Consider the following 14,100-nt stretch of genomic DNA (forward strand, 5'->3'; position numbering starts at 1 on the left):
CAAGATGTTCTAGGGCTTCCTCCATCTTTTGCGAGTCCTCTTTTATGCTCGGAACTGCCCTTTCCATTGTGTCTGTTCTTTCCTCCAGTTTTGCGACATCCACTTTTAGCTCCTGTACTGATTGTTTCATTTCTACTTTCAATATTTCAAATTGTGTCTGAAAAGAGGCCATGAACTGGTCCTGGAACTCCTTGAACCAGCTTTGCATGTCTTCCTTGCACATTGCCATTGTTCCTTCTGCCCCTGTTTTCTGATTTGATGAGGTTTGTTTCTTGCTTTCCCCAAGCAAGGTCTTTGTTGCCTCTGTTCCCCACAGTTGTTTGATGCTCGTTATTTGTTTTGTTTGGGGGGCTAGTAGGGACGCCACCGCCGCTGCTTTCCCTCTTGTCTTGGAGATGTGGCTGTCTGATTTCGATTTCGTTGTTGCATGAGCCTATTCTTGTCCTGTCCTCTTCTAGTTGTGTGCGTCGTGCGCTACCTGTTCACCATTAGTTTGCCCCCCGCTGGGTCCTGGTATTTCCTTAAGATTCCCCCACCCCACCTGCAGGGTTTCTGCTCTTTTGCTAGCATGATTTTGTCTTCGCAGCTCTCCCTTATCAGCTCTTTCATGGAGTTTTAAATGGCCCTTTTGCTGTTATGTTCATTGGTTGGGCTGGCGCTTAATCGTGGGCCGCAGGTCTCTGTGATGGTGTGTGTCAGGGCCCCAAGGGTTCTGTTGCCGCCTCCGCCAATGCGCGGGGGCGGGCGGTCTCACAGCGCAGCACGGGAGCAGCCGCGCGTAACAAACCACGCGACTCGCGGCTCCGATGCATAAACCGGACTGACTCTACGTCAGTTCCGGTGATTCCTTTATTTTCCTTTTTCCCCGGTGTCACGTGCTTGCGCACGCAGGATCACGTGACACCACATTCCTCCCCAACTTGGAGATATTTATGCATTACACTTAATAACATGGTAATTAACACGGGATCCTGTATACAGTTTTGACTGGCAGAGGAACATGCGACTTAACTGTCTCTGCTGTCTTTCTCGGGGTTCATCTTGGTTTGGGCGTTTGCCTGTAGATTCCGTCTACTATGTATCCTTGGAGGCGACATGACGGTTTGGGCTTTTCTCTCAGGCGATAGCGGGTGTTCCTTTCTGTAGGCCTGTCTTTCCCCGTGATCTCTGCTTCGGTTTCCCTGTTGGGCGAGTGTGATCCGCCTGCGTTTCCTGGCGTGGCTAGACTCTCCGTTGGAGCTGGTCCTTGAGGAGTCTGTGGCGTCCTTCTGCCGTCTTCCCTTGGGGGTGTTGATGGTTCTTCCCACATCTCCGGAGGTACTTTTCTGAAGTGTGATATGTTGCATGTCACGGTTTCTCCCTCCCGGGTGGCGGTGACCATGCTGTGGCTGGTTGTGCTGACTGTCCACGGTCGTGTTTCAAAGTTTAGGGACATCTTCTTGGGCGGTGCCCGGTTCTTGACAATGACAGTGTCTCCTGGGATTAGTTCCCGGTGATTGGCTCGCCTGGCGATGCTCTCCTGTTCGTTTCTCCTTAGTCGCCTGGCGTCTATCGCGGGGATGTCAGGTTCTGGGGCTGTCCAGTGGGGGTGTATGGGGAGTTCTGCTTGTATAGGTACCCCGAACATGAGGGCGGCGGGGCTGATCCCGGTGGCTGAGTGCGGGGTCTGTCTGTGTGTTCTCAGAAACCGGTATACAGCCGTCAGCCACGAGTGTCTTTGTTGTTTTGCGATTCTGATGACCTTGTTAAGTGATCCCATGAATCTTTCTGCGTCTCCATTTGCTTGGGGCCATCTCGGGGTGATTCGCTGGTGCTTGACGTTCACTTCCTTGAAGTAGTCGCGTAGTTCTTGACTGGTGAAAGAGGGCCCGTTGTCGCTCTTCACTTTCCTCGGGATTCCGTGGGTGGCGAATATCTTCTCCAATGTGAGGATGGTGGTTGCGGCGTTGGTCGAGGTTACATGTTCGACTTCCGGATACCTACTAAACTCGTCGATGACTACGAGTAGATACCCTTCTCCCGCGATGGTGCAGTGGTCCATGCTGACTGCGTCCCAGCGTGTGCAGCTCCTTGGGGTACTGCTAATTGGTTCGGGGTGTTCGGGCCTCCTGGATGCTTGGCAAGCCGCGCAGGATTCGACTAGCTCTATTACTCTTTGCTGCATGTTCGGCATCCACATCCTGGACTTGAGGTAGGCCGTGGACTTTACGATTCCTTGGTGTCCGCTGTGTGCTAATCTGAGAGCCCTTTCCTCTAGGGACTCAGGCAATATAATGCGGTGTCCTTTCAGCAGCACTCCTTCGGGAGCTATTGAGAGTTCGTGCCTGATCCCAAACAGTGCTCTGAGCTTGGTTTGGGCTGGTGTTGTGCGGTGGGCAATTGACGTAAGATAAGTTTTCCAATTGCCAGACTGGATGGCTGCCGCCGTGTGTTGTAAGACGGTATCTTCTTCTGTCTCCTGTATGACTTCTTGTAGAGTCAGTGATCTCGGTCTTGCGCAGGCGACTATCTGACAGACATGCTCATTGGTCTCTTTCGCGTGGTGCTGCTCACTGTCGGTAGCCGGTCTTGGGTGACGAGACTGGTAATCTGCTGGGTTGTCTGATCCTGGGCGGTACTCCACCTCAATGTTGTACGGTTGTAGCTGCAGCATCCATTTTTCTATGCGTGCAGGTGGGTGGGGGGCTGAGCCTCGGAAGATCGGGATTAGTGGTTTGTGGTCTGTAAAAACTTTAGCTTGCTTCCCTAGCAGGTAGACCTTGAAGTGTCGGCATCCCCACAAAATGGCCAATGCTTCCTTTTCAATGTGCGCATAGTTTTGTTCGGGTTTTGTGAGGGCTCTGCTGGCAAATGCGATGGGAAACACTCTGCCCTCATTGTCAGTTTGGGTTAACACTGCTCCTAGGCCACAAGGGCTGGCATCCACGATAAGCTCGGTCTGTTTTCTTATGTCGAAGAATGCCATGGTGGTGGAGGTAGATAGAGTGTCCTTGATTTGTTGGAACGCTTGTTGGTGAGTAGCGGTCCATTCCCACTTCTGGTCCTTCTTTGTTAATTCTCTGAGTGGACTTGCGACGCTTGCGAGGTCAGGGATAAAACGTGCGCAGTAGGTAGCCATCCCCATGAAACTCCTCACCTCGGAGGCAGATTGTGGAGCTTTGGAGTCCTTGATGTCCTGCACTTTTGACGGGTCGGGGGAAACTCCTTCCGCGCTGAATATGTATCCGAAGAAACACAGCTCACTCTTGTCGAATTCACACTTCTCTGCGTTGAGTGTCAGGCCTGCGTCTTCGAGCCTTTTCAGGACTGCTGCTAGGCGTTGATGGTGTTCTTCTTTATTTGGGGCATATACGAGGATGTCGTCGCTGATGTTGGTGGTTCCTTCCAGGCCTGCGATAACTTTGCGGATTTCATGTTGGAACACTTCTGCTGCAGAGGATATTCCAAAGTTCAACCATTTGTATCTCATCAGGCCGAGGTGAGATGAGAAGGTAGTGATGTACCTGGATTCTTTCGATAGGCGTAGCTGGTGATAGCCTGACCTGAGGTCGAGTTTGCTGAAGACTGTAGCTCCGGTGAGGTCTACGATGAGTTTGTCGATCGTGGGGGTTATGTGGCGTTCTCTCCCGATCGCGACGTTGGGAAGTCTCATATCGATGCAAATTCTTACTGCATTCGGCTGTTTGGGTTTTTGCGCCACGACCATGGGGGAGACCCACGGGGTTGGTCCAGATGTTTTTTCAATGATCCCTTCTTCCACTAGCTTGGTCAGTTCTTTTTCTACCGCACTTCGTAGGTGGAACGGGATCCGTCTGTGCCGAACTGCTTTCGGTTCAATTGTGGTGTCTATGTGGAGTTTGATGGTCCTCCCCTTGAGGCACCCGATGCCCTGGAATAGTTTACTGTGTCGTTTTAGTAAGTTGTTGAGTTTGTCTTGTTGGAGGCTGAACGCAAACTGTATCAGTTTCAGCTTCTCTGCTGTCCTGCAGCTCAGTAACGTCTCGCAGCCGGCGTCCACGACATATATGCGTGCGCGGCAGTTGGTGTTCTCGTGGGCGAAGTTTGATTTGAATGACCCTCGCACGGGGAGGGGTTTCTTGCAACCGAAGGCATACAGCCTGACTCTTTTTTTGTTGGAGCTCGGGCTTTGGGTGAAGTTTGTTGAATGCAGCTACCGGCATGACGTTCACTGTTGCGCCGGTGTCGATGACCACCTTCAGTGGTTCTCCATTGGAGAAGACGGTGCACGACGGTCTCTTCCTCTGCCGTGACCGATGTGGTTCAACTGCAGATATGAGATGGATTCGGTGTATCCGTCTGCTCCCTTTTTTCCGTCTACTCTTGTCACCTCTATCGGGGGACGTGCTGCTGTCGCTGTCGTCGCTGTCACTCGAGCCTGGGGACCTCTGGGACTCATCGACGGCTCTGGCTTTTCCTTTTCGTGTCTGGGGGTGTGAGTTTTCTCTGGGTGCGAACTTTTTCCGGCGTTCTTGTGCCTGGCGCGGGGTCGAGTCTTTGTCCGGTGGGTTTAGACAGACCCCGGCAAAGTGGTTAAGGCGGTTGCATTTCCTGCACGTGGAACCCCATGCGGGGCATGATTCACCTTTGTGCCATGGGCCTCCGCACCATTTGCAGCTCTTGTCCCGCCCTTGTGGTGGGTGGGGCTTCCAATCTTGTCTCGTGCGAGTGTTCTGGCGCTTGGAAATGGCTGCCACATCTTCCGTAGGTCCGGGGCTGTCTAGTGGCAGTTTTTGGATTGCTGCTTCCATGACTGCTACCTGGTCCTCCGTCTGTTCGCGGAGGCGCGCCATTTCAAGGATCCGTGACAGGCGTATGTTACGTTCTGAAAGTATAGCTCGTCTCAGTTTCTCAGAGGATATTCCATTAATGATTTGGAGACGGATGGCGAATTCTTCTTCTGGGAACTCACAGCCTACCGCCATTTCACGAAGGCGGGCGTGAAATTTGTCCACCGTCTCTTTCTCTCACTGTCTCGCCATGCAAAAATGAAAGCGTTCGTAGTCCGGGTTGAGGTCGGGCTTGAACATGTTCGTGGGTGCGGATCTCGCTGCGTCATAGTTGTCTGCGCTGCCACGGTTGGGTGTTGCATTAAAGAGACGCAGGGCCGCAGCACCAATGTTCAGTAGGAGGAAAGTGCAGAATTTTCTTGGGCACGGTGATGTCTCTGGCCTCGAGGTGCATCTCGAATTGTTGGAGCCAGATTTCCCATCTGATGGCGGCGCCAGAGGTGAAAGGGTCAAATGGCGGCATAAATGATGTTTGTGTTGGGTCTGGGTGTTCTTAGGAGATGCTCCTCCTGGAAGAAGGACTCGAGCCGGCTCTCCCGGGGCTGGTGCTTGGGCTCGACATGTTACGTTGTAGGTGTACCCCTTGGTGTTGGAGCGTGGGCCTAGGGTGCTTGTATGCTGCTGCGCAGTACCTGGTCAGGGCTGTTGGACTCCTCCAGGAGTGTCCGGTGGATTCGTTGCAGCTGTGTGTGGGAGCCCCTGTCCAGGCTGGAAGGTGGGGCTTCAACCACCTCAATCACAGCGTTGTTCCTGGCTATAGTTTGCCTGTTTTCAATTCCTTGATTCCTCGTAGCTCCCCTCGTCGCCTGTTGCCGCCTCCGCCGATGCGCGGGGACGGGCGGTCGAACAGCGCAGCGCGGGAGCAGCCGCGCGTAACAAACCACGCGACTCGCGGCTCCGATGCATAAACCCGGACTGACTCTACGTCAGTTCCGGTGATTCCTTTATTTTCCTTTTTCCCCGGTGTCACGTGCTTGCGCACGCAGGATCACGTGACACCACAGTCTCCTTTATTGCCCTACGATCACTGTACGTTAAGATAGGGAGGGGGTTGTGGGTATATGATGGGGGGCGGATGAGGCACACCCAACTCACGTTTGCTTCTTCTAAACTGATCTGTCCCCCTGGCGTGCCTCAGATAGTGCACGGGTGCCAGCACTGCCGTAGTGAGAGGCGTTCCTCATTGCTGCCTCCTTCCTTCCCCGTCCTCGGGTTTGCAGATCTATTTGGTGCATTATATCTGCGCCGGCCAGTACCTCTCTTTTTGTGTCTGGGTCGGGGCTGCGCTTTTCACCTGTTGTCTCGTGCTGTTGCCAAATCATTTTCCATGGTGTAAGAGGCTGCGTTGCCTCTCCCGTTGCTGCTGAAGCTGTTGGCTAGCCCGTCCCTCTCTGTCGGCTCCGCGGCCGTGCTGCTTTGTGGTTATGCATCCGCCTTTCCTCTTCTGTACGAAGCCGTTCCTTGCTGTCCGATCCGTTTTCTTCGGTAAGACTTTATTTATTCTGCCTTTGTTGCTTTATTACATACCTTATGTGCGGCTCTGAGGGGAGAGTCTCTCAAATGTGTCCTCTACCCACGGCGGCCATATTGGATCCCCAAATGTTCTGTTTTTTAATAAACGATATTCCACTGACCAGTGTTTGGCTCCTTTCCCCTGGCTTCTGACTGGTTATATTTAGAGGCTTATCTTCTTTTCAATAATGGATAGTCTCTGTTTCTCATAGGATCCTAGGCCCTCTTATTTGTTTCTCATATGGGTGTGGGTCACAGACTCGCAAGACTGTAACACCAGGTCTTTGTTTACTCCTGCGCCAAGTGCATGTGTCACTTTCATATGGGCGAGGGTCCCAGACATGTAATGCAGGGACAGCACAACTAGGTTTAGTCTCCTGCCAGGTACATATGGCCTTTTCAAATGTTCCAACACTCTTCAAGATCCCAGACCCTCTTGTGGTTTTCAAAATTGGTTTCTTATATGGGTGCGGGTCCCAGACTCGCAATATGTATCCACCATGGCTTGGCTCACTTCCCTGCCAAGCCTGTGGTTCTCCTTCACTTTCTTCAGTTACTTTCATGGTCCCAGACCCTCTCGTTCACGGTTTCTCATGGGAGTGCACATCTCACTTGCATGTTGCTTTCAGGGTCCCTGACTTTTCTCAAATGCTTTCCACACTTCTCCATTAGCTTCCCCCGCACCTCCAGCCCTTCTCGGTATGCCTGCGTACCTTTTCTCCTGGTTCGCATCTCTCTAGGAACGGGACGTTCCTGCGAGGCTCCGGCATCACTTGGGGACTTGGCTTTACTGTTTGTCGCTTTGCAGCCTTTGGTGTCCTTCTCGGAGCGGCTCTTGGAGGGTGATTTAGGTACTTGCTTGCACCGTCCCTTCTTCCTGGGCTTCCAGCGGAGTACCTGTGTCCTCCGTGCGCAGCATTTCCCCTTCTTTACCGGACTCGCTGGTGCAGTTCTCGCGGCTGCTCGTTCCCTGCCAGCTGCTCTCGGCTCTCCTCAGAGGATAGCTCTATCTCAGCGTCCTAGTTGACAGGGATTTGAACTTCTGCACTTTCCTGTTGAGCTGCTATGGACCAATCAAATATTGCAGAAGACTAGACTATTCACTCTGGTTCTCTGGAGTGATCGGCTTCCTCCTGCACCTCTTCTTATTCACAGTACTTTTGTAATCTTCATATGGAAAACCAATAATGTCCCCTGGTATTCTAGTCAGATCTAAAGTATTAAGTTGACTGACTGTGCTACAAAAGATGTTAGCCCTATCTAAAGATAGGAAAGAGGGGTTGGTCTTCGGTAAAGAAGGGGTTTGAGATAAAGCGGGATTATACCTTGTTCACTGGGAAGGTTCGTCCCCAATCCCATGAGGGGCTTCCTCTCACATGTGATCCTCCCCCCTGTGTACTATCCCCAAGGAGTACTATTGTACTGTGGATGCACCACTTTGGGCCCATGGCAAAGGTCTCCCTCTAGGGGAGAATGGACGACATCCACAGATTTGTCACAGTGGGCATGGACTGAGGCACAGAGAGTGGGAACTGGCTATGGTCTTTGGCTTTTGCTAGTGGTAACTTCGTCCAGACATGCCCTTTGGGAATGTCCTGGGTCCCCAGAATCCACCCATAGGGGCCACAAGTCACAGCTTGTGGCCATTGTTATGTTATATTATTTGGCTTTTATACTGCGCGAGTCACCACCGTAGTAGTCTTAAAGTGCTGAGTCCTTGTCCGTGTGTAAGGGAATTGTGACCACGCCCAGTGTATTGATATGATATGGTATTTGTAACGTGCCTAGTCAAGTGTTTCAAAGCGCGACGAGGCAGGGAGGGGGGAACAAAGGGAGACAGACAAAGATCCTACTAGGCCAGGTGTCATTCAGATCGCGCAAGTGCAAGGTTAAGGGGACGGGAAAAGTGCAAGGGGGAACGGGAGAGGGGAAAGTGCAGTACACGGTTAGTAACGAACAAGATAAATAATAAGGGCCAGCTGGTGGCAAGTGCAAGATAAGTGCAGACAAGTGCAGGGAAGAGGGGCTGTAGGGATAAAGAGACAGTCCCGCAGTGCAGGGGTTGCCGGGAAGGCAGTGCAGGGGAGAGTGGCTGGGCCACGGACCGAGATTGGTGAGTGGCCCAGTTGCTGATTTAGTACAATTTCAGTGATTTAGCAGGGGAGAGACGGAGAGAAAGCAGAAGCAAAGAGGAGGGTTTTGAGGCTCTTCCGGAACCGGAGATGGTTCTCCTCAAGTTTTAGGGAGGCAGGAAGGCTGTTCCAGAGGGAGGCCCCTGCAGCGGAGAGAGATCTCCCACCAACTCGTTGCTTAGAGAAGCGGCTGACCCTGAGGGAGTTAGAGGCGGATGAGCGAAGTGCTCGTGAAGGAAGATATTTAGGAAGGGAGAGTTGAAGGTATTTTGGCCCCAGGCCCCAGAAAGCCTTGTGGACAATGCAGAGGGTTTTGAACTTAATCCTCGCAGCCACAGGGAGCCAGTGTAGCGATTTCAGTCCTGGAGAGATACGGTCTTTGAGGCCAAGGACAAGTCTCGCAGTCCTGTTCTGGATGAGTTGCAGAGGGCGGAGAGTAGTGGCAGGTAGATTTAGGTAGAGGCTGTTACAGTAGTCCAGCTTCGAGAGAACCAGGGCTCTGGAGACAGTGAGCTTCTGGGGGAAGGAGAGGAAAGGAAGGATACCTCTGAGGAGGTGCAGCTGGTAGTGTGACTTCTTAGAAACGTCAGAAATGTGAGGCGAGAAGGAGAGTGTGGAGTCGAAGATGACCCCGAGGTTTTTAGCCTTGCAAGTAGGAGCAGGAAGAGGGCCAAGAGAGGCCGGCCAGAGAGCTGCAGGGAAGGAGGGAGTCGGTGTGCCGATGAGTAGAATCTCGGTCTTACTGGCATTAAGGCAGAGGTCGTTGGCGGCACACCATTCCTGGATAGCAGAAAGACAGTCAGAGATGAGGGAAGGAGAAGAGGAGGCCGAGGGTAGCCTGAAAATGAGCTGGGTATCATCAGCATAGCACTGAAAGTAGGGGCAGAGAGCAGCGATGCGGTGGGCGAGAAGTGCCAGGTACTGGTTGAACAGCCAGGGAGAGAGGTTGGAACCCTGGGGGACACCACAGGTAGAGAAAAAGATGTCAGACCGGAAAGACCCCAGTTGGACCTGGGAGGGTCGATTTGAGAGGGAAGAGGTCAGCCAAGCCAGAGCCTGACCAGTGATACCCAGGTTATCACGGAGACGGTTGAGCGGGATGGTATGGTTGACAGTATCAAAGGCAGAAGAGAGATCAAGCGAAATTGAGAACACAAGGAATGTTAGAGTCAAGGTTTGAGAGCAGGTCCTCACGGATGTTCAGGAGAGCATTTTCCGTGCTTCTGGCAGCTCTGAAGCCAGACTGATGGTCATGAAGGCTACCAACAGATTCAGCATGGAATTAAACTAGACTGTAGTCTGTGGAAGGACAGAAAAGAAGGGAAAGCGATGGGAGGGAAGGGTAATTTGGGTGAGAATTGTTGAAGAAAATGGAACATACTCGGGTAACAAACAATAGGGTAAAATAACACAGGGTAGACTGTACGTGTAAGCACGGATGTGTCTAAGAAATATGTAGTTGTATCTTGGGAAAAAACAGGGTAAATCAGGAGAATGAAAGAGACAGCCGTAAGGGCAATTTCATCTTGAGATGGTTCATGATATTTAGGTGAGTTGAAGAAATATATTATGACTGTTAATGGGTGCATGATGGTCTTGAGATCTGCTCAAGAGTTTCCCATAGTTTTGGTGGATATTTATACCAAAAGGTAACGTTACATCTCTCCCTTGATGAGTTTCTGCAGGCTGGAAAGGGCAAGCTCAGTTGACAGATGTCTCGGAACAAGAGCTTGCTATGCATTGAGGGTATGCAGGTGAAACAATGGGAAAGTGAGACAAAAAGGCATCTCCACCGTGAGCCAAAAAAAAAGTGTAATGGCCGACTATAAACATTATAACAATACACCTACTTGCCAGCTGCTTAAATTTGTGTCAATCCAAGCCCCCAAAAGTGATACCTAGCACTTCAGATATCTTCACGTTTGTATTGTTGGGTGTAATCCTGTCTTTAACACATTACGATCTTGGGCAAAGGAATTTTATATCCTTTGGTCTATGTAACCCATATTGGTTGAAATTATGAGGCATAAGGGATCATTACCAGTTGGGCAGTATTCCGGCGGTAAACCCGTGTGACGAATCCTTGGATGTTGTCACTTCTCCCTGAGGGACAGCCCCTTTCCATGAGGCCAGGGAAGTGGGGCTGCTACCCGATAGTGCCCCTAGTGGTGATAATCAGTGGGAGGAACTCATGGGGAGAGATCCCCCTCTAGGAACAAGGACGACCAGCCATGAAAAATGCGGTATGCCAACCCCTCATCACCTCCAATCACCTCCTACACATCCTCCTGTCCCTTCACTCAACCCTCTATACCCCACACTTCCATTTGCTTCTGCAACCTTAGTAACCTGGAACATACTGGGACGAAGAAGAATAGGGGTGACCTTAAAAAGATCTCCTTGGAAGATATTCGGACGAGGAAGTGTAGAGATGACTGTAGATGGACCTTTAAGGTACAGGGATGAGAGGGAAATGCGCAGCAATGAGGAGTCCTCAAGAGAACGTACACATGCGTGCGTTCTAGTCATTTTCAGAATTGGAACATAAAAACCAACAAAGGACTTACCAAAGGCAAAAACCCTCCGTGGAGGAAACGTGGTCAAGGAAGCAGTTCGGTGGAGCACTGGGAAAAAGCCAGCAAGTGCGACAGGAACGAGGGAACTGAGACGTACCGGTTAGCGTCAGCGAGGAGGACCTCGAAGGCACGCGAAAACCCTAACATGCAGGTAGAGAAGAGACACTGTGGAGACACCGCAGCCCACAGCAGAGCAGGAGAAGCCAGGGGAAGACCGAAGCTGAAGCCCGTAGAGCCTCAGACCAACCGGAGGAAGCCAGCAATCACCCTGAAGGTATCTGGGTTCCTGGGAAGGTTTGTGAGGGCGCAAAGGATCTGTGGAAAACTCCCATAGTACCGAGCAAGGGTGAGGTGGGAAACGCTGGGAAAGAGACCCAAACACAGGTCTTGGACCCACACCCAAAAAGCGATGAGTCATCCAAATCATCTTGTTCGTGGTAGTACCTGGCAGGAGAGTGAACCAGGTCTCCCAAAAACCAGAGGAGCCTTTGGCAGTCATCTTCTTCATGGCAGTACCTAGCAGGAGAGTGAACCAGGTCTGCCAAGGTTTAGAGGAACTTTTGTAAACTATCTTCTTTGTGGCAGTACATGATTGAGAAAGGCCAGGGGAAGGGAGACATCCCACCTATGGTTGTGAACTGTAACAAAAAGCCGGAGAAGGGCAAGGGGAAGGGAGGCATTCCCCCTGATGTGGTGTACTCTGAAAGTAAAAGCCAAGGGAGTGTGAGAACAAAGCCAAGGAAGGCCAGTGGAAGGCAGTCATATGCCTGGTCTTGTGAAAACGTGAAGCCAAGTAAAAAGAGAGAGCCAGGGGAAGGCAGTCATTCCGCCGGGCTGTGTGTAGAGAAATAAAGCCACTGAGAGTCAGACACCTACAGAAGGGAGTCATTCTCTGGAAAATTGAGTTTAAAGGATATCTGGAAAAGGGAGGCATCCTCCAGCAACCCAATAGTGAAGAGGCAACTATGGGCAATAAGGAATGTTGATGCTTGAGCTGGAACTTTACCCTTTGCAGTTGAACTGAGAACGTTGCTGCTTGTTTGACATATCAACCTGGAACTTTGTTTTGTACCTTGGAAAGGGATTGAGACCTGGGAGAAAAAAGCCATTCCCTCAGGCAAAGGTCCTGTTTCTCCTTTGCTCCGCACTCTTCACTTCTCCCCCCTTCCATGCACTTTTCCCCTCCCCCTCTCCCATGCACTTGTGCGTTCTCAATGTCACTGGGCCTAGTAAGATCGCTGTTTTGTTCTCCCCTCTTCTCCTCCCTTGCCTTGTCGCACTCTGAAACACTTGTGTACGAGCTTGATAGAAATAAAATATCAATATCAATACAATTCAAACTGTGATCTATTGTCCAGAAGAAGGGAGTCATGCTTCTGGACCAAGAAGATCCACTGCCTCTTTAGTTTAGTTACAAGTGTAAGGGACAGAAACAGGGTTTTGACACAGGGTGGTGGAATATTGATTTATACAGACATCCTGACTGAATCCTTAGTATTTTAGTTGGGGCAGGGAAACCCCTCTTAGCGTTAGGGAGAGATAGGTTTTTCTCTTGATTTTCCAAGACAATAAATGTTATGCCAACAACCATGCCACATGTGTCAGTCTCCTCCTGCACCATTACAGGTGCTATAGAGAACAACATACACATGGATCTGTAGAAGGTGAGATGTTATATATTGGTGCAGGCATCGTAAATGCTGAGGCACATGCTGGGTCACTGCTGTCTCACTGCGTATGTACTAAACACCTGAGAAAATGCATTCTTCCAGGTAGGCTGTAATGAGAGGAAAGGTGCTCCTTGTGCCTCTGGAACTACACTGACCCTTGAACATTAAGATTTCATCGGGAGCTTTGTATTCCTAATTTTATCGTACAATTGTTCTGTGTTCTAATAATTGAGGCGGATATGATCAAATATGAAGCCTGTAGCTTTGTTGAAAATGTAAGCTGTTCTGGTTGCTTGCTCCGTTGAAGTTAAAGCCCAATTAGTCAGGTGCATGCACATAGAACAAAATGTAATTACAGGAATAAGGCAGGTGACAATACACAATGATTAGAAAAACAGACAAAGACAACACTAGGACAAACTGGAGGCAGACATAACAAAGAATTAAGACTTTGTGTTTGATTACAAGTTTGGAAGTATTATCTCTGGTAATACAGTCAAACTCATAGACTGTTACCGCATCTGACAAAAATTAGGTCCCCAGATAATTCAGCATAATTCCAAGCCATGCAGACCTTTCTGTTATTCCCCGTTTTGGATGGGTTTGGTATCTACCACATGGGGTAATATATTAAATACCACATGTGGTTACTGTTTTTTTGTGAAGGTCCACACTAAAGAAGGTGGGAAAAGAATTTTGGTGACAAAACTCGAGATTTTGCAAATTTGTGAAACACCCAGTATTTAAACATACTGGATGTTTGACACTATCGCCCTGCTCTTAATCAGGCCAGATATGTATATAATTGTTGCACGAGGACCAGGTAGCACCATACTTCCATGCAGGAGCCTCTTGTGATATAACTCTTGAAGGATTCTTGAATGCGCACCTAAGTGACGTGTTTCTTAGTTGACTACCAGCATGTCTGGGTTTGCATCTTAGCCTCAATCCCTGCGTGATAACACCAGAGAAGTCTATACAACACAGGGGCAGATAGTGGCTGTGTTTGAGAAAGGCACAAACTAGGTGTTTTGCATATTTTACATTGAAGGACATCCTTGAGCACTGCAAACAGCTCTTAAAGATGGAAGTGCCTCATCAATTCCCGGTTCTGGAGCTCGGATATAAATGTGGGAAACTCAGAGGCCACCATCTTTTCAATAACCTAGACATCTTTGATTGTATTGATTTCCCATCAAAAACCAAGATTGTCAGAATAGTGTTTTTTTTAATTATTTTTGAGCGCAGTGTTTTCCCAAAAGGATGCTTTGTTACGTAATGAGCAATTCTCAACATATCTAAAACATCAACTCCCCTACCACCCCCCACCAAAACCTTTACTTAAAGAAATATGCGAGACATACTGTGACTTCAAAGTATATCGGAATGAGTAATTCACAAA

The sequence above is a fragment of the Ambystoma mexicanum genome, chromosome 12 (assembly GCF_040938575.1).
Source record: "Ambystoma mexicanum isolate Mex_15411 chromosome 12, UKY_AmexF1_1, whole genome shotgun sequence".
Classification (NCBI taxonomy): Eukaryota; Metazoa; Chordata; class Amphibia; order Caudata; family Ambystomatidae; genus Ambystoma; species Ambystoma mexicanum.